The 19,210-nt window shown below is 41.2% G+C and overlaps 1 protein-coding gene and 1 long non-coding RNA gene across 6 annotated transcripts in view; both read right to left on the reverse strand.

Annotated features, from left to right (window-relative positions):
- LOC127908187 (uncharacterized) overlaps window positions 1-19,210 on the reverse strand; it is a 204,259-nt gene that overhangs the window by 80,818 nt on the left and 104,231 nt on the right. The gene's annotated exons all lie outside the window — the stretch shown is intronic.
- phf21ab (PHD finger protein 21Ab) overlaps window positions 1-19,210 on the reverse strand; it is a 79,951-nt gene that overhangs the window by 59,514 nt on the left and 1,227 nt on the right. For all 5 annotated transcript variants that reach the window (XM_052465375.1, XM_052465377.1, XM_052465378.1 and 2 more), the window contains exon 2: window positions 17,604-17,642. The gene's annotated coding sequence lies outside the window, so the exon portion shown is untranslated. The remainder of the gene's footprint in view (window positions 1-17,603; window positions 17,643-19,210) is intronic.

Here is a 19,210-nt window from a genome sequence, read left to right on the forward strand (position 1 = left end):
ATTAGAATCATGCCTGACAAGGCCAAGGAAATCCACACACGTCGCTGGAAGCCCCACCTTTCACAGGTGATAACCCTGAGGCTCAGATTCATTCTTTCAGTACCGCTCTTCACCGAGCCCAAAACTGGGTGGCGCGGGGCGGGGCCAAACAGGTGTTGTATCTCGTTTCCCCTTCAGGGAACAGTAGTTAGGCATAACGTTACGTTCCCTTTCAGTCGGTACTCTTTGTACCACACAACTATGGGGAAATGGAATCAAAAACACACCGCAGCCCAAATATCCCCTACAGTCAACCCTTTAAAATAGTACCCAAGACGCCGTCAGACCCCTGGTGCAGAGGGCGCATTTCTATAGCCATAGGCGGTGCGTGATTTTCAAGTTTGGAGAGGCACATTTTTATCCTAAAAATGCACCTTTATAACAAAGGCATCATCGCATTCGCAAACTTATGTAAGACAGCCTACCATTCCTAACGTGATGAACAGATTGGATAGACATAATTTAGGCTAAGAATACAACTCAATCACAAAACAAAAGAAACTGCGTAGTGGCATAATGTGGGCCTAGGCTATATCAGATACATTTCTTGGCATTTTATAAACACATTTCATGCAATTCTACTACACTTTATAGGACTGACAGAAATCCCATTTCGATCACAGGAATTCATATTAACCAAACATGCAAATTGAGGGTGCAATGCGCACAAGGCGGTAGGCTACAACGCAAATGTTTGTTCCATAATGCAATTAGCGGGAAAACAAGACAAAAGCACCTTGTACATGCGAGCGGTTTCATGGGACAAGAGATCAAATATATTTTAGGAACAGGGGAGATCTGATATGCAACAACTAGCATGGATTGCTAATATGACTAGGATTGTGCCTCTGGCTACCGGACAATGAAAGAAAGTTGAAATAAAATAATTGCCTCAACGGATATGGTCTGGTTTTGGCTAGGATACTTTGAAGAAAGGCAAGACAATTAAGTATACAGTATGTTTTCAAAATGCATACTGCCTCCAGCTCATTGCAAAGTGGTGTGTGACGCGCTGATGAAGCCTGCCTTCCGTTCCCTATGCATTTGCTGTTTGAGAAGGTGTTTTCCACTCAAAAGCTCTGTATCTGTATGCGTGTGAAAAATAAGGTACATAACGAAAAACGCGCCAATTTAATTCCACTAAACCTATCAAATTAACCTATAGACAGATAAGCATCTCGTGGTGCTTTCAACACAACCTGGAACTCTGAAAAAATAAGGTCAAATCATGACATCAGTGATCTTCAGGTCAGAAAGTCAGAGCTCTAGAAAGAGGCTCAAGTTCCAGAGTTGGATGACCGTTCAAAAAGATTTTCCCCCAGTCGGAACTTGTTTTTCCCCCAGTGGTCTTGAACACACTGAAGTCGGAGATTTGGGTTTCCAGTTGTTTTTAATGAGACATCAAACAGCACCAGAAGACAGGCTTCATCAGCTCATCACACAACACTTTGCAATGAACTGGAGGCAGTATGCATTTTGAAAATATATACTTAAATTGTTCGAAACCTGAATGTTGTAATACACATGAGGCATGTCTGACCTTGAGTCAAAGTAGCCTATTAGATCTCCTCTCGTTCTAACGGATATTTGTCTCTGTCACATGAAACTGCAATTCCCTTTTGACAAGTGTTTTCCCGCTAATTGCATTATGGAACAAACATTTACAAGTTGTAGAACTTGAGCCATGACCAATATATATTGTCCTGCTAAAAACAGAGTTAATAATATATTTCTGTGAGAATATCCAACAGGCTTTTATATAATTCTAAATTAATAATAATCTTCATGACCAATATACAGTGGGGCAAAAAAGTATTTAGTCAGCCACTAATTGTGCAAGTCCTCCCACTTAAAAAGGAGATACCTGTAATTTTCATCATAGGTACACTTCAACTATGACAGACAAAATAAGAAAAAAAAATCCAGAAAATCACATTGTAGGATTTTTTATTAATTTATTTGCAAATTATGGTGGAAAATAAGTATTTGCTCAATAACAAAGTTTCTCAATACCTTGCTATTTACCCTTTGTGGGCAATGACAGAGGTCAAACGTTTTCTGTAAGTCTTCACAAGGTTTATACACCGTTGCTGGTATTTTGGCCCATTTTGGTCCATTCCTCCATGCAGATCTCCTCTAGAGCAGTGATGTTTTGGGGCTGTTGCTGGGCAACACAGACTTTCAACTCCCTCCAAAGATTTTCTATGGGGTTAGGATCTGGAGACTGGCTAGGCCACTCCAGGACCTTAAACTGCTTCTTACGAAGCCACTCCTTCGTTTCCCGGGTGGTGTGTTTGGGATCATTGTCATGCTGAAAGACCCAGCCAAATTTAATCTTCAATGCCCTTGCTGATGGAAGGAGGTTTTCACTCAAAATCTCACGATACATGGCCCCATTCATTCTTTCCTTTACACGGATCATTCGTCCTGGTCCCTTTGCAGAAAAACAGCCCAAAAGCACGATGTTTCCACCCCCATGGTTCACAGTAGGTATGGTGTTCTGTGGATGCAACTCAGCATTCTTTGTCCTCCAAAACATGACGAGTTGAGTTTTTACCAAAAAGTAATATTTTGGTTTCATCTGACCATATGACATTCTCCCAATCTTCTTCTGGATCCTCAAAATGCTCTCTAGCAAATTTCAGACGGGCCTGGACATGTACTGGCTTAAGCAGGGGGACACGTCTGGCACTGCAGGATTTGAGTCCCTGGCTGTGTAGTGTGTTACTGATGGTAGGCTTTGTTACTTTGGTCCCAGCTCTCTGCAGGTCATTCACTAGGTCCCCCCGTGTGGTTCTGGGATTTTTGCTCACCGTTCTTGTGATCATTTTGACCCCACGGGGTGAGATCTTGCGTGGAGCCCCAGATCGAGGGAGATTATCAGTGGTCTTTCATTTATAAAAAATAAAAAAAAATCCTAATAATTGTTTCTCACAGTTGATTTCTTCAAACCAAGCTGCTTACCTATTGCAGATTCAGTCTTCCCAGCTTGGTGCAGGTCTACAATTTTGTTTCTGGTGTCCTTTGACAGCTCTTTGGTCTTGGCCATAGTGGAGGTTGTGGACAGGTGTCTTTTATACTGATAACAAGTTCAAACAGGTGCCATTAATACAGGTGAGTGGAGGACAGAGGAGCCTCTTAAAGAAGAAGTTACAGGTCTGTGAGAGCCAGAAATCTTGCTTGTTTGTAGGTGAACAAATACTTATTTTCCACAATAATTTGCAAATAAATTCATTGTAGGATTTTTAATGTGATTTGCTGGATTTTTTTCCTCATTTTGTCTGTCATAGTTGAAGTGTACCTATGATGAAAATTACAGGCATCTCTCATCTTTTTAAGTGGGAGAACTTGCACAATTGGTGGCTGACTAAATACTTTTTTGCCCCACTGTATATTGTCTTGCTAAAAACAGGGTTAATAATATATATCTGCGAGAATATCCAACAGGCTTTTATTTAATTCTAAATTAATAATAATCGCTTTGTTTAAAAAAGTATAATATTTTGGAGATGATTTTGTTTTCAAATAACGTAAAATGAGCGAGAAAAAGGCCATTCTTGAACATGGGGTGAGACATTGTAACTAATTTGTAAATAACACCAGTTCGGTATTTATATATATTTATTTCTGTTTTTTGAGAGAGAAAAAACAAAAACCTACATTAATCTCATGGGTCTGTCTCCCAGTCGAGGCCGGCACAGGTATTGAACCAGCATCTGTAGCAACACAGCTTGCACGGTCTTAACCGTTGAGCCACTCAGGCGCTGTACAACTTGACCGGTCGGGAGTGGCCTACAGTACGAGCAAAATAATCCTAACAAAATAAAATAAAAACCTTAGTGTAACAGTTTTAATAAGTAATACTGATGTCATGCACAATTATCAGTTTCCATTTAGGTTTATGTCGCCCATTCATTGCAAGTTAGAGACACAGTAACTCCCCCTTGCACTGGTCTGGAGCAATAAAGTGGTGACGCAGGGTAGTGTACTAAACCACAAATTACCTCTAAATCCCATGGCATAAACTTGCAACTTTTAAAAGGAGGAACCACAGTAGGCTAGTGATTTTGCTTTTCATTACTCATCTTGTTGGCTGAGGAAAAAAAGTCAAATGTGGACACTTAATCTAACAAGTTCAAAGTGCACATCAGAATTCGGGAAGAAGGACCGCACAGCGTTGCATCCTCAACTTAGATGTTTTGTTAATTAACATCACCATATTTTAAAATGTGATCTGTCAATCTGAGCACCGTGGGTGGATGCCATAACGAGATTATGCACATGGATGGGGTAAAGTTCTCAAATGTCCGGTAAAACTAAATTGTTGCCTGTCAAATTTAATTCAATTTACTTTAGGGAAGCTTAGCTTATGTCTATAACGCATTTGTAATTCAGTTTTCAACAACATTATGGCCACTGGATTAATGTAAATAATACAAATTCTGCCAGGTAGGCATACGCTACTTTGTAGTTACCTTTCAATCTACTCAAAGACAGTTAGGCCAACGGCTACACAAATTGATAGACATACAAGGCCACACACACGGTTTAAATAAATTATGATAATAAAAAATATTAAAAAAGTCAAACTTGTGAACTAGAAAACTAACGTGACCAGGTACATTATTTTCACTGGCACCTTTGCGACCAATTCAAAATGTGTGTCGCACTGCTAAGTCAAACAGTCGCAAATGTGACCGTTTTGGTCGCTGTATCGAACCCTGGCTGCAAAACAGACAAAACCTTGGTCACATAGCCAGATATATCTCGGGTCCGCTCAATGTACGTGCGTAAAGCTTGTTCTGGACACAGAGGCAAAAGGAGGCGGTGAAAAAGGAAACTAAAAAGCTAAAGACCTGTAGGACATAATGACTCAACGTCACCTTCAAGTCGACCGGTGCGAACTGAGCACAGGAAGGGTGTATGGCCCACAACACATTTAGCCAAGGCCAAATCCACGAGCAAGGAGGTTTTATAAGAGAGGATATTCATATCAATAGACTCCAGTGGTTCAAATGGGGGCCTCGCAAAGAGCACCCAAAACCAAAGCTAAATCCCAAAAAGACAACAGGTTTAGAAACTGGTCTGAGATGGCGCACAACTTTTATAGGCCTGGCGTGACGCCATCAATTCCCACATGACACACTGAAATAGCCACCATGTACACTTATCATTAAAATGTCCCCCAGAACACTTAAAAAGGAATCATTCCTTTATTTTGGCACCAAAGTGCCAACGCCTGCCACTTATACAGGCCTCCCGTACGGACGAATAGTGAACACGTAGAGGTAAACCATCCACGAGATTGAAACGCTCAGTGGACAAGCCCATAGACCCCAAATCTCTAGCCAACGGTGGTAAACCTGCCCGTGTGTCTGGGATAACAGATCTCCACGCAGCGGGAGTTGCCACAGGACCTTGCCCAATAGGCAGAAGGTCTCCACGAACCAAGGTTGCTTGGGACAACAGTGGGCCACAAAAACCCACGACAAGCCCACCAGTCACTCTCCCCAACGTGGGGTTAATCAGCTTCATGGGGGGGAAATGGGCTCCCGAGTTGCGCAGCGGTCTACGGCACTGCATCTCAGTGCTATAGGCGTCACTACAGACACCCTGGTTCGATTCCAGGCTGGATCACAACTGGCCATGATTGGGAGACCCATAGGGCGGCGCACAATTGGCCCAGCGCCGTCCGGGTTTAGCCGATGTATGCAGTCACTGTAAATAACAACTTGTTCTTACCTGCCTTGTTAAATAAAGGTTACATTAACTTTTTTTTTTAAAGCATAAAGGAGGGTTCGACGGGCACAGGCGAAAACGCACTGCGTGACCAGCCGAGATTTGGCTAAGCAGAGCCCGGAACACCCTCTGTGGGGATAGAAAAGCGTGACAGGTGAGTGAGTCTAGCTCGAGACCCAGAAGAGGAAAGCACTGAGATGGAGTGAGACAACTCTTTATCTGGTTTCGTATTCAGCTTCGAGACAATACAGTAGAAGCATGGATGTATGCAACACTGCTTGTTCCCTATACTCTGCTGCCACCAAACAATCCACTGTAATAGCCAGTGGCTATTTTGAATTTGTAGACTGAGGTGCCTGTTGTGGGTACGTAAAGTACCAGACAAAAGGTGACACCTACCCATTCAAGAGTTTTTATTTTTACAATTTTCTACATTGTAGAATAATAGTTGAAGTCATCAAAAATATGGAATCATGTAGTAACCCCAAAAAAGTGTTTAACAAAATATATTTTATACTTGAGATCCTTCAAAAGTAGCCATCCTTTGCCTTTATGACAGCTTTGCACACGCTTGGCATTCTCTCAACCAGCTTCATGAGGTAGTCACCTGGAAAGCATTTAACGTCTCTTGGGTAGGGGGCAGAATTTTGACATACGGTTGAAAAGCGTGCCCAAAGTAAACTGCCTGTTACTCAGGCCCAGAAGCTAGGATTTGCATATAATAGGCAGATTTGGATAGAAAACACAAAAGTTTCTAAAATTAAATGTTAAAATAATGTGAGTTTTAACAGAACTGATTTGGCAGGAGAAACCCAGAGGACAAACCATCCGGGGGGGGGGGGATTGAGGTCATAAGATTTTACAATGGTTTTCTATGGGATACTCTTATTATTAGGAACCTGGTTGCAGTTCCCATGGCTTCCACAAGATGTCAACAGTCTTTAGAAATTCTGTTTTTTTCTTTTGAGAAATAAAGAAGTAGTAAGTGTAAGTGTCACTCCAGGTGGACTCTACTGTTTTGATGCGCGTGAACAGGAGCGCGCTCCACGTTGTTTTTAAATCGGTATTAGAAACAGTTTATTCGGTCTTAAATTTGATCGATTATTTACATTTTAGGGTACCAGAGGTTGAATTAGGAGCATCGTTTGAAATGTTTGGACCAAGTTTACAGGTAACTTATTAGATACTTTGCAGGCATGTTGGGCGAGTTGAACCCGGTGTATTTCTGAATCAAAAGCGCCAAATAAAAATTGACATTTTTGGGACATAAAGGACATTATCGAACAAAAGGACCATTTGTGATGTTTCTGGGACATTTTGGAGTGCCAACATAAGAAGATCTTCAAAGGTAAGGCATTATTTATATCGCTGATTCTGACTTCTATGTCACCTGCCTGGTTGAAACATGAAAATCATTTGTTTGTATGCGGGGCGCGGTCCTCAGATAATCGCACGGTGGTGTGCTTTCGCCGAAAAGCCTTTTTGAAATCTGACACAGCAGCTGGATTAACAAGAAGTTAGGCTTTATTTTGATGTATAACATATATTTTCAAGAATGTTAAATATTTGAATTTAGTATTTTTGAATTTCGCGGTCTGCAATGTCACCGGATGTTGGCCAGGTGGGAGGCTACCGTCCCACCTGCCCATAAGAAGTTAAATTAACAGGTGAGCCTTGTTAAAGACAAATTCCACAAATTACTTTCCTTCTTAATGCGTTTGAGCCAATCAGTTGTGTTGTGACAAGATAGGGGTGGTATACAGAAGATAGCCCTATTTGGTCAAAGACCAAGTCCATATTATGGCAAGAACAGCTCAAATAAGCAAAGAGAAAAGACAGTCCATTATTAATACATAGTCAGTCAATGTGGAAAACTTTGAATGATTCTTCAAGTGCAGTTGTAAAAAAAACATCAAGCGCTATGGTGAAAATGGCTCTCATGAGGACCGCCACAGGAAAGGAAGACCCAGAGTTAACTCTGCTACAGAGGATAAGTTGATTATTTACCAGCCTCAGAAATTGCAGGCCAAATAAATGCTTCACAGAATTCAAGTGACAGACCCATCTCAACATCAACTGTTCAGAGGACTGTTCAGCGGAAACTGCGTGAATCAGGCCTTCATTGTCAAATTGCTGCAAAGAAACCTCTACTTAAGGACACCAATAAGAAGAGACTTGCTTGGGCCAAGAAACATGAGCAATGGACATTTGACCGGTGGAAATCTGTCCTTTGGTCTGAGGAGTCCAAATTTGAGAGTTTTGGTTCCAACCGCCGTGTCTTTGAGACGTAGAGTAGGTGAACGGATGATCGCTGCATGTGTGGTTCCTACCGTGTAGCATGGAAGAGGTGGTGCGATGGTGCTTTGCTGGTGACACTGTCTGTGATTTATTTAGAATACTTAACCAGCAAGGCTACCAAATAATTCTGTAACAATACAGCATCCAATCTGGTTTGGGCTTAGTGGGACTATCATTTGTTTTTCAACGGGACAATGACCCAACACAGCTCCAGGCTCTGTAAGGGCTATTTGACCAAGAAGGAGAGTGATGGAGTGCTGCACCAGATGACCTGGCCTCCACAATCAACTGACCTCAAGCCAATTCAGATGGTTTGGGATGAATTGGACCAAACAGTGAAGGAAAATCATATGTGGGAACTCCTTCAAGACCGTTTGGAAAAGCATTCCAGGTGAAGCTTGATGAGAGAATGCCAAGAGTGTGCAAAGCTGTCAAGGCAAATATATGTAGATTTGTTTAACACTTTTTTGGTTACTACATGATTCCATTTGTGTTATTTCATAGTTTTGATGTCTTCACTATTAGTTTTACAATGTAGAAAATACAAAAAATAAAATAAAAACCCTTGAATGAGTAGGTGTGTCCATACTTTTGACTGGTACTCTAGGTCTAGAATGGGACGCAAAGTCCCGTCCCTTTTCGGAACCAGGAAATACCAGCCGTCCTGGATCTCCGACATAGGAACCACTTGGATTGCCTGCTCCTGGAGAAGGGAGGATATTTCCTCCCTCAAAACAGGCGTTTAGGCCTCGGGAACAGTTGACGTGACAACGCAGCAGAAGGTCGTGTGTCTGGATGTGGAGAAGGGAAACGTAATTGAACAACTAACACAGGAGACAACACTTGACACCCATGAACACTGTGGAACTTGGAGCTGAAACTGTTCATGAACCAAGGTTTTCCTAAAGCCCGGCCTACTCTGGGTACTCAGGGCTCTGGCGATCAGTGACATAGCCCGATTGGCAGTGCCACTTGTGGGTACTGTTGTCACAACAAACTTCACTCAATTTAGGTGATAAGATGTGTTCTGGTAACTATCTGGAACCCAGGGCTGGACTGCACAAAAATAGACTTCATCATCGAGGTTACCCTACCGACCAGTCATAGGTTCAGGCAACAAAGCGCCTTGTAACCTAGCTAGGAAAGGGGCAGACAGCTCTTAAAAACAGACCCATTCTGTGGTAACAGACAGGGGGTGATTTGTTATTGAATGTAATTACCAGGAATGAAAAGCATTTTGGGGTGAGCTGTGGGATAATAGCATGGTCAGGTCAAGATTCTAGTAAGGACGACAAACACGCAAAAACCTCTTAAGACTCTAGGGGCAGTATTGCATTTTTGGATAAAAAGACGTGCCCGTTTTAAGCGCGATATTTTGTCACGAAAAGATGCTCGACTATGCATGGAATTGATAGCTTTGGAAAGAAGACACTCTGACGTTTCCAGAACTGCAAAGATTTGCACTGTGAGTGCCGTAGAACACAAGCTTTAGGCAAAACCAAGATGTTACTGCAACCAGGAAATTAACAGGATTTCCGAAGCTACGTTTTGCATTGTCTCCTTATATGGCTGTGAATGCCCCAGGAATGAGCCTACCCTTTCTATCGTTTCCCCAAGGGGTCTGCAGCATTGTGACGTATTTGCAGGCATATCATTGGAAGATTGACCATAAGAGACTACATTTGCCAAGTGTCCGCACGGTGTCCTGCATGGAAATTGGTGCGCAAAACTCAGCTGCTGGTATTTTTCCATGGGATTCAGAGAAAAACCATGCTTCCACAAACGGCATATCAATGAAGAGATATTCGACAAAACACCTTGAGGATTGATTCAAACAACGTTTGCCATTGTTTCGGTCGATATTATGGAGTTAATTCGGGAAAAAGTTTGACATGTAGGTGACTGAATTTTCGTTTCGTTTCGGTAGCCAAATGTGATGTACAAAACGGAGCGATTTGTCCTACACAAAGAATCTTTCAGGAAAAACTGGACATCTGCTATGTAACTGAGAGTCTCCTCATTGAAACATCTGAAGTTCTTCAAAGGTAAATTATTTTTATTTGATTGCTTTGCTGGTTTTTGTGAATATGTTGCGTGCTAAATGCTACGCTAAATGCTAAGCTAGCTATCAACACTCTTACACAAATTATTGATTTTCTATGGTTCAAAAGCATATTTTGAAAATCTGAGATGACAGTGTTGTTAAGAAAAGGCTAAGCTTGAGAACAGGCATATTTATTTAATTTCATTTGCGATTTTCAGAAATCGTTAACGTTGCGTTATGGTAATGAGCTTGAGCAGTAGTCACGATCCCGGATCCGGGATGAGGGGTTCTAAGATTAACTTCCCCGAGATGGTTTCTGACAGTTTGTGCAGAAGTTCTTTGTTTGTGCAAACCCACAGTTTCATCAGCCGTCCGGGTGGCTGGTCTCATACAAACCCATGGGTGAAGAAGCCGGATGTGGAGGTCCTGGGCTGGAGTGGTTACACGTGTTCTGCGCTTGTGAGGGCAGTTGGAAGTACTGCCAAATTCTATAAAAGGAGGCAGCCTATGGTAAAGAAATTAACATTACATTTTTTGGCAACAGCTCTGGTGGACATTCTTGCAGTCAGCATGCCAATTGCACGCTCCCTCAAAACTTGATACATATGTGGCATTGTGTTGTGTGACAAAACGGCACATTTTAGAGTGGCCTTTATTGCCCCCAGCACAAGGTGCACCTGTGTAATTATCGTGCCATTTAATCCGCTTCTTGATATGCCACACCTGCCAGGTGGATGGATTATCTTGGCAAAGGAGAAATGCTCACTAACAAGGATGTAAACAAATTTGTGCAAAACATTTGAGAGAAATCATCTTAGTGTGCCTATGGAAAACTTTGGGGATCTTGTATATCAGCTCATAAAAATGGCGCCGGAAGAAATGGCAGCAGTATTACGGGCACCCAACCAATTGTGCTATTATGTGTTTTTTCCCGCGTTATTTGTAACTTATTGTAACATAATGTTTCTGCAACCGTATCTTACGCCAAAAAAGAGCTTCTGGATATCAGGACAGGGATCACTCAACTCGGATTAGACAAAGATTTTTTTCTACAACAAGGAGGACGCACAAGACATTCTCCGAACACCCCACAGGGTTGACATCCCCGTTATTTGCAAGAGGAAGTGACAAAGATGACAAAGAGTCGGTGCCTGGTCAGGACCCGGAGAAGGCGAGTGGGAAAGCTGCCGTTAGAAGAGGAGTATATTGTGATAAATTGCAGGCCACACTACTTGCCTAGAGAGTTTTCAGCTATACTTCTCGTGGCTGTTGATTTATGTCTATCAACATGTTAAATGTGCAACCAGAGGGGAAAACATTTCTACATCACCTTTGCTCCACACACAGAGACGGGTACAAAGCTCTCGCTCGCCCTCCATTTGATAAATCCGACCACAACTCTATCCTCCTGATTCCTGCTTACAAGCAAAAATTAAAGCAGGAAGCACCAGTGACTCGGTCTATAAAAAAGTGGTCAGAAGAAGCAGATGCTAAACTACAGGACTGTTTTGCTATCACAGACTGGAACATGTTCCGGGATTCTTCCGATGGCATTAAGGAGTACACCACATCAGTCACTGGCTTTATCAATAAGTGCATCGAGGACATTCCTCCCAGTGACTGTACGTACATACCCCAACCAGAAGCCATGGGTTACAGGCAACATCAACACTGAGCTAAAGGGTAGAGCTGCCGCTTTCAAGCTTACAAGAAATCCTGCTATGCCCTGCGACGAACCATCAAACAGGCAAAGAGTCAATGCAGGGCTAAGATTCAATCATACTACACCAGCTCCGACGCTCGACTTATGCGGCAGGGCTTGCAAACTATTACAGACGACAAAGGGAAGCACAGCCGCGAGCTGCCCAGTGACACGAGCCTACCAGATGAGCTAAATCACTTCTATGCTCGCTTCGAGGAAAGTAACACTGAGGCATGCATGAGAGCATCAGCTGTTCCGGACGACTGTGATCATGCTCTCCGTGGCCGATGTGAGTAAGACCTTTAACTTCTTGGTGACGGGGCAGTATTTTCACGTACGGATTAAATGCAAGCCCAAATTCAACTGCCTGCTACTCATCCCAAAAAGATAAGACATGCATAGTATTAGTAGATGTGGATAGAAACCACTCTGTAGTTTGTAAAACTGTTTGAATCATGTCTGTGAGTATAACAGGACTTATGTAGCAGGCGAAACCCAGAGGAAAAACCATTCAGAATTATTATTAGTCACTCTTTTCAGTGGGTTTTCATTGGGAATCCAGATTTCTAAGGGAACTTCTTGCAGTTCCTATCGCTTCCAATGGATGTCAGAAATTGATTGAGGTTTTTCCTTTGTGTAATGAAGAAGTAGCATCAGTTTGTTTTCTTCCTGTATTGAACACTTTAAAAAATACCTAAAGTTGTATAAAAAAAAGTTGTTTTAAATGTTTTGGCAAAGTTACAGGTAACTTTTGAGATATTTTGTAGTCATGTTGCGCAAGTTGGAACCAGTGTTTTTCTGGATCAAACACACCAAACAAATTGACATTTTGGATATATATGGACGGAATTAATCGAACAAAAGGACCATTTGTCATGTTCATGGGACATGTTGGAGTGCCAACAGAAGAAGCTCGTCAAAGGTAAGGCAAGATTTATATTTTTATTTCTGCATTTTGTGTTTTGCCTGCAGGGTTGAAATATGTTCTCTCGCTTTGTTTACTATCCTCAGATAATAGCATCGTTTGCTTTCGCCAAAAAGCCTTTTTGGAATCTGACATGTTGGCTGGATTCACAACATGTGTCGCTTTAAGCTGGTATCTTACATGTGTGATTTCATGAAAGTTAGATTTTTATAGTAATTTATTTTTATTTGTCGCTCTGCATTTTCTCTGGCTTTCAGCCAAGAGGGACGCTAGCGTCCCACATATACCAGATAGGTTAAACACGTCAACATACACAAGGCTGCGGGGCCAGACGGATTACCAGGACGTGTGCTCCGGGCATGTGCTGACCAACTGGCAGGTGTCTTCACTGACATTTTCAACATGTCCCTGATTGAGTCTGTAATACCAACATGTTTCAAGCAGACCACCACAGTCCCTGTACCCAAGAACACAAAGGCAACCTGCCTAAAAGAGTACAGACCGGTAGCACTCACGTCCATAACCATGAAGTGCTTTGAAAGGTTGGTAATTAGAGGTCGACCGATTATGATTTTTCAACGCCGATGCAGATTATTGGAGGACCAAAAAAGCCGATACCAATTAATCGGCCGATTTAAAAAAAAAATGTATTTGCAATAATGACAATTACAACAATACTGAAATAACACTTATTTTAACTTAATATAAAACATCAATAAAATCTATTTAGCCTCAAATAAATAATGAAACATGTTCAAATTAGGATGCTCTCAATGTTGTAAGAAAGCTAACGTTTAAGTTCCTTGCTCAGAACATGAGAACATATGAAAGCTGGTGGTTCCTTTTAACATGAGTCTTCAATATTCCCAAAGTTTTAGGTTGTAGTTATTATAGGAATTATAGGATTATTTCTGTCTATACCATTTGTATTTCATTAACCTTTGACTATTGGATGTTCTTATAGGCCCTTTAGTATTGCCAGTATAGCTTCCGTCCCTCTCCTCGATCCTACCTGGGCTCGAACCAGGAAAATATCAACAACAGCCACCCTCGAAGCAGCGTTACCCATGCAGAGCAGGGGGAACAACCACTCCAAGTCTCCGAGCGAGTGACGTTTGAAACGCTATTAGCGCGCACCCCGCTAACTAGCTAGCCATTTCACATCGGTTACACCAGCCTAATCTCGGGAGTTGATAGGCTTTAAGTCATAAATAGCGCAATGCTTGAAGCACAGAGACGAGCTGCTGGCAAAATTTGAATGAATGCTTACGAGCCTGCTGGTACCTACCACCGCTCAGTCAGACTGCTCTATCAAATCATAGACTTAATTATAACATAATACCAGACTTAATTATAACATAATACCAGACTTAATTATAACATAATACCAGACATAAATACGGGCCTTTGGTCATTAAGATGGTCGAATCCGGAAACTATCATATCGAAAACAAAACGTTTATTCTTTCAGTGAAATACGGAACCGTTACGTATTTTATCTAATGGGTGGCATCATTAAGTCTAAATATTCCTGTTACATTGCACAACCTTCAATGTTATGCCATAATTACGTAAATGTCTGGCAAATTGGGCGGCCCAAACTGTTGCATATACACAGACTCTGCGTGCAATGAACGCAAGAGAAGTGACAATTTCCCATGGTTAATATTGCCTGCTAACCTGGATTTCTTTTAGCTAAATATGCAGGTTAAAAGATATATACTTCTGTGTATTGATTTTAAGAAAGGCATGGATGTTTATGGTTAGGTACACATTGGAGCAACAACAGTCCTTTTTCACGAATACGCACCGCATCGATTATATGCAACGCAGGACACGCTAGATAAACTAGTAATATCATCAACCATGTGTAGTTAACTAGTGAATATGACTGATTGATTGCTTTTTGTAAGATAAGTTTAATGCTAGCTAGCAACTTAACTTGGCTTACTGCATTCGCGTAACAGGAGGAATGCAATGTAATCAGGTGGTTAGAGCGTTGGACTAGTTCACTGTAAGGTTGCAAGATTGAATCCCCGAGCTGACAAGGTAAAAATCTGTCTTTCTGCCCCTGAACAAGGCAGTTAACCTGTTGAGTGTAGGGGGCAGTATTTTGATGTTTGGATGAAAAACGTACCCAAATTAAACTGCCTATTTCTCAGGCTCAGAAGCTAGAATATGCATATGAGATTAGGATAGAAAACACTAAAGTTTCCAAAACTGTCAAAATTATTGTCTGTGAACATAACTGATATTGCAGGCGAAAACATGAGGAAAATCCAAAAAGGAAGTGCCTTCTATTTTGAAAGCTCCCTATTCCATTGCATGCCTTCCCTCCATTTAAAGGGATATCAACCAGATTCCTTTTCCTATTGCTTCCACGTGGTCTGAACAGTTTTAGACATAGTTTCAGGCTTTTATTCTGAAAAATGAGCGAGAAAGATCACATCGCATCAGTGGATGGCTGGGTGCCCAGCAGCGTTTTGCATGCGCCAACAGAGTGGAGCAGACATTTTCTCTCTCACTCCTATTGAAAAAGCCAAGGTCCAGTTGAAATATTATCGATTATATATTGAAAAACAACCTGAGGATTGTTTATAAAAAACGTTTGACATGTTTCTACGAACTTTACGGATACTACTTGGTCTGCGATGTCGTGACCGCTCGAGCCTGTGGATTTCTGAACATAACACGCCAACCAAATGGAGGTATTGTGTAACTGGGAGTCTCGTGAGTGCAAACATCCGAAGATCATAAAAGGTAAGCGATTCATTTTATTGCTTTTCTGACTTTTGTGACCAATCTACTTTGCTGCTAGCTGTTTGTAATGTTTTGTCAGCTGAGAGAGATGTCCTTACATAAACGCTTGGTACTCTTTCGCCGAAAAGCTTTTTTGAAATCTGATACGCCAGGTGGATTAACAACAAGCTACGCTGTGTTTTGCTATATTGCACTTGTGATTTCATGAAAATTAAATATTTTTTGTAATTTAATTTGAATTTGGCGCTCTGCAACTCAGAGGATGTTGACAAAAATGATCCCGCTAACGGAATGGGTGCATCAAGAAGTTAACCCACCGTTCCTAGGCCGTCATTGAAAATAAGAATGTGTTCTTAACCGATTTGCCTAGTTAAATAAAGGTGTAAAAAACTATATATATTTTTTTTACATTTTTAAATATATGCCAGATCGGTGTCCAAAAATACCAATTTCCGATTGTTATGAAAACTTGAAATCGGCCCTAATTAAATCAGCCAAACCGATCAATCGGTCGACCTCTTGTACATATACTACCTCAATCAGCCTGACTAACCGGTGTCTGTATGTAGCCTCGCTACTGTATATAGCCTGTCTTTTTACTGTTGTTTTATTTCTTTACTTACCTATAGTTCACCTAATACCTCTTTTGCACTATTGGTTAGAGCCTGTAAGTAAGCATTTCACGTTCAGGTCTACTACACCTGTTGTATTCAGCGCACGTGACAAATAAACTTTGCTTTGATTTGATGAAACATGGTACCAACACTTTACACGTTTTGTAAATGTTTTGGTTCAATGTAGAATAAACATAACATTTATTAACATCATCCAGTAGAACTTAAGAGTGAGAAAATTAGATCTTTGGAAACAAGTGCTTTCATAAATGCAAGGCGCGGGCCTCGTTTCACAGGAGCATTGTAAAATATGCTTACTCAATGAAGAATACTTAACGAATTTGATTTACTTACATATTGAATTTTATTGTCCTACATCAATTTAATAATTTCTTAATTTTGTGGGTGCCTAGAGTGGCCTTTTTCCACTGCTGTGGTACTGAATCACAGCAGAAATGGGGTGTGGGTTGGGCAGGCCCTGGCGTTCCTAGACAGACATGTTTTATTATTTATTCGACCAAATTAAAATGTTCATGCCTAAGTTCAATTAAATGAGAGGCATAGATTGTATTTGAAAACAGCTGTTTTGTTATGTATTAATTAAAATGTCCTATAGGACAGGTTATTCTCAAATTATATTATAGAAATATATTTTGAAGTTTTTTCTGTTTATGCGACTTGTTCTTCTGGGCTACATTAAAAAATATATATATATTCATTTGTTATATACAGCAGAGATGAAAATCCAACGGGAAATGTTTTGCTTTTCATGAACCCTTTTGCGTTGGTATAAGAACATCATTATAGTTTATTACAACTTTACAGGCTAATAATTTCTATTCTGTTATGGTGAATTACAATAATAGAAATGTGATTTTGAGCACCGTGGGTGGCCAAACGTATGCGTTACACACCCAATGCATTTGGATGTCCCGTCAATTTCTCAAATGTCCTGTAAATCAAAATCTTGCCAGTCACGTTGTCCGGAACCACATGTTCCTAACCGAAAACCTGACAGAAAGTACCGACTGAAAGGGAACTTGTGTTTACGCCAACTGCCCGCCTGACAGATCTAAAGGGACTGTAATTATGATATGCATCTGTGTAAAGCTCATTGATTCAAAGGCCCAGAGTATTACTATGCCAAAGAGACAGCACTTTAAATCCTGCACGACCGCCTTTGTTTATGGATCTGCGTGCAATGTAAAAATAAAAAGACAAATCCGTTGTCTTCTGAATTGGGATTTTTGTTCTCCGCATGCACGAGAGTAAATAAAACAACTCGGAAATAACATTCGCAGAGCAATGACTAAAATCCAAGTTCACAAAAGCATCCATTTGCCTGGTTCCGTGGCTCAACAATTAATAGACAGTGAGAACCAGGAAACCAGCGAGTCTGTCCGAGGCCTTGTTACAGCCGTCCAGTCCGATTGATTTCCGGGCCAAGAGAACAATTACAACGGGAGCTGTTGCAGTACTCACCACCTGGCAGTGTGACTGGTCTCCAATCTCTCCGACTCCCTGCAAGACAGGACAAGCAGAGCCCATTAGGCGTACATGAGATTCCCCACCACCACAAATGGGACTTTCAGCATGTTTAAGTTATCCCAATGTTGGAAATCCACCAAAGCAACCGAGCCAAAGTCACTTGTAAGGTGACAGTAATACAGCGATGCCATACTGAAGTCTGTCATGTTAAACATGAGTGGACAACCTGCAGGACAATTCACAACCAAATGTGGGTTAACCAAAAATAAATTCTCATGTATGGTTGTGGTCATAACAGACAATAATATCATATATCGTATAACAGTCCATCGGTAGCAGTGGGTCGCAATACTAGCCCTTGGCTCCTTTCGGTTTCCCTACTTCTGATCTATACCACCTGTACAATCCAGTACCCATGCTTCCTCATGACAAAGATTGGTTTGAAACCTACTAGTGTGAAACGTAATCAGGAAATCTCACATAGTTCATTAGGTGGGCTACAGTTACTTTCCATGAAAGTATTTTCTTTATAGAGGTTGATTTTATGAAGCTAGAAAAGCTGAGTAAGTAAGTGTAATTTAAAGCTTGAGTCACTTCATAACAATTCCAGTGGCCATTCTACAGTATGGAGACGTCCTACAGACCAGCAGTAGAACAGTCTAAAAAACCCATTACTTAGCTTACAATTGGGTGTATAATTTCTATCAAATTTCGCTTTCACAGGATCTAAGTAATCTCTACGTCATCTAATGTTCAGAAAATAATAGATTACAAGACCATTTAAGCAGGTAGCCTTTATCAGAGTAACGGCGTGCGGTTCAGTCTAGTAATTAACCTGCCGAGCTGAGACGCACAGAACGACAGCCACCTCATCTCCTACCCTGTCAGTGCCAACAGAGCAACCTCGCTCTCTTCCATTCAACACGATTTCACTTCATTTATGCTAGAGATAGAAGATTACAACCTCACAGTATTGTTTTATGGTTTGGGGTTATTTTTAAAGCCAGCATTGGGGATTGATCTAAATACACATGCACACAAAAAGGCCTAGGCCTACATACACCCACACAAAAGGGACAATCCACTTTTGTTCAGTTCTGTGAAGCGTAAGGATTTGGAACCTTTATGATGCCTTGATGAAGACCTCATCGTACTTTTCCTAGTTAAATAAGGTTACCTTGTAAATAAACTGTACTGCATAGACACATGACCTTACACAAACATCCTAAATGGCCCTCATTTTGGCCATTTTAGAGCATTTTGGGGGGCAAACAGTAAGCTACATTTTTCATAATGATTAATATGGCGTGCAGTCTATAAAATTACTCCGTGAGCTAGTTGATTCGTTTTCATAACATAAGGGCCCAAACTCCTCTGTAGCACTATTTGGCCCGGCTTTGCACAATGCCATGCTACCAGTTGCATTGTCTTTTTCTGTCTGAAATAGATAACAGCGACTTCTCTTATTGGCTTGTTTTAATACCACTATCTAGTTGGACTGCTTTCAAGGCGCAGTCTCTTTGGATCTGAATAAGTTAGGTAGGTAGGTAGCTAGCTAGCCGGTTAGGTAAACTTCAGGCACCATCATCACATACCATTGA

This window comes from Oncorhynchus keta, chromosome 17, assembly GCF_023373465.1.
Source record: "Oncorhynchus keta strain PuntledgeMale-10-30-2019 chromosome 17, Oket_V2, whole genome shotgun sequence".
Lineage (NCBI taxonomy): Eukaryota > Metazoa > Chordata > Actinopteri > Salmoniformes > Salmonidae > Oncorhynchus > Oncorhynchus keta.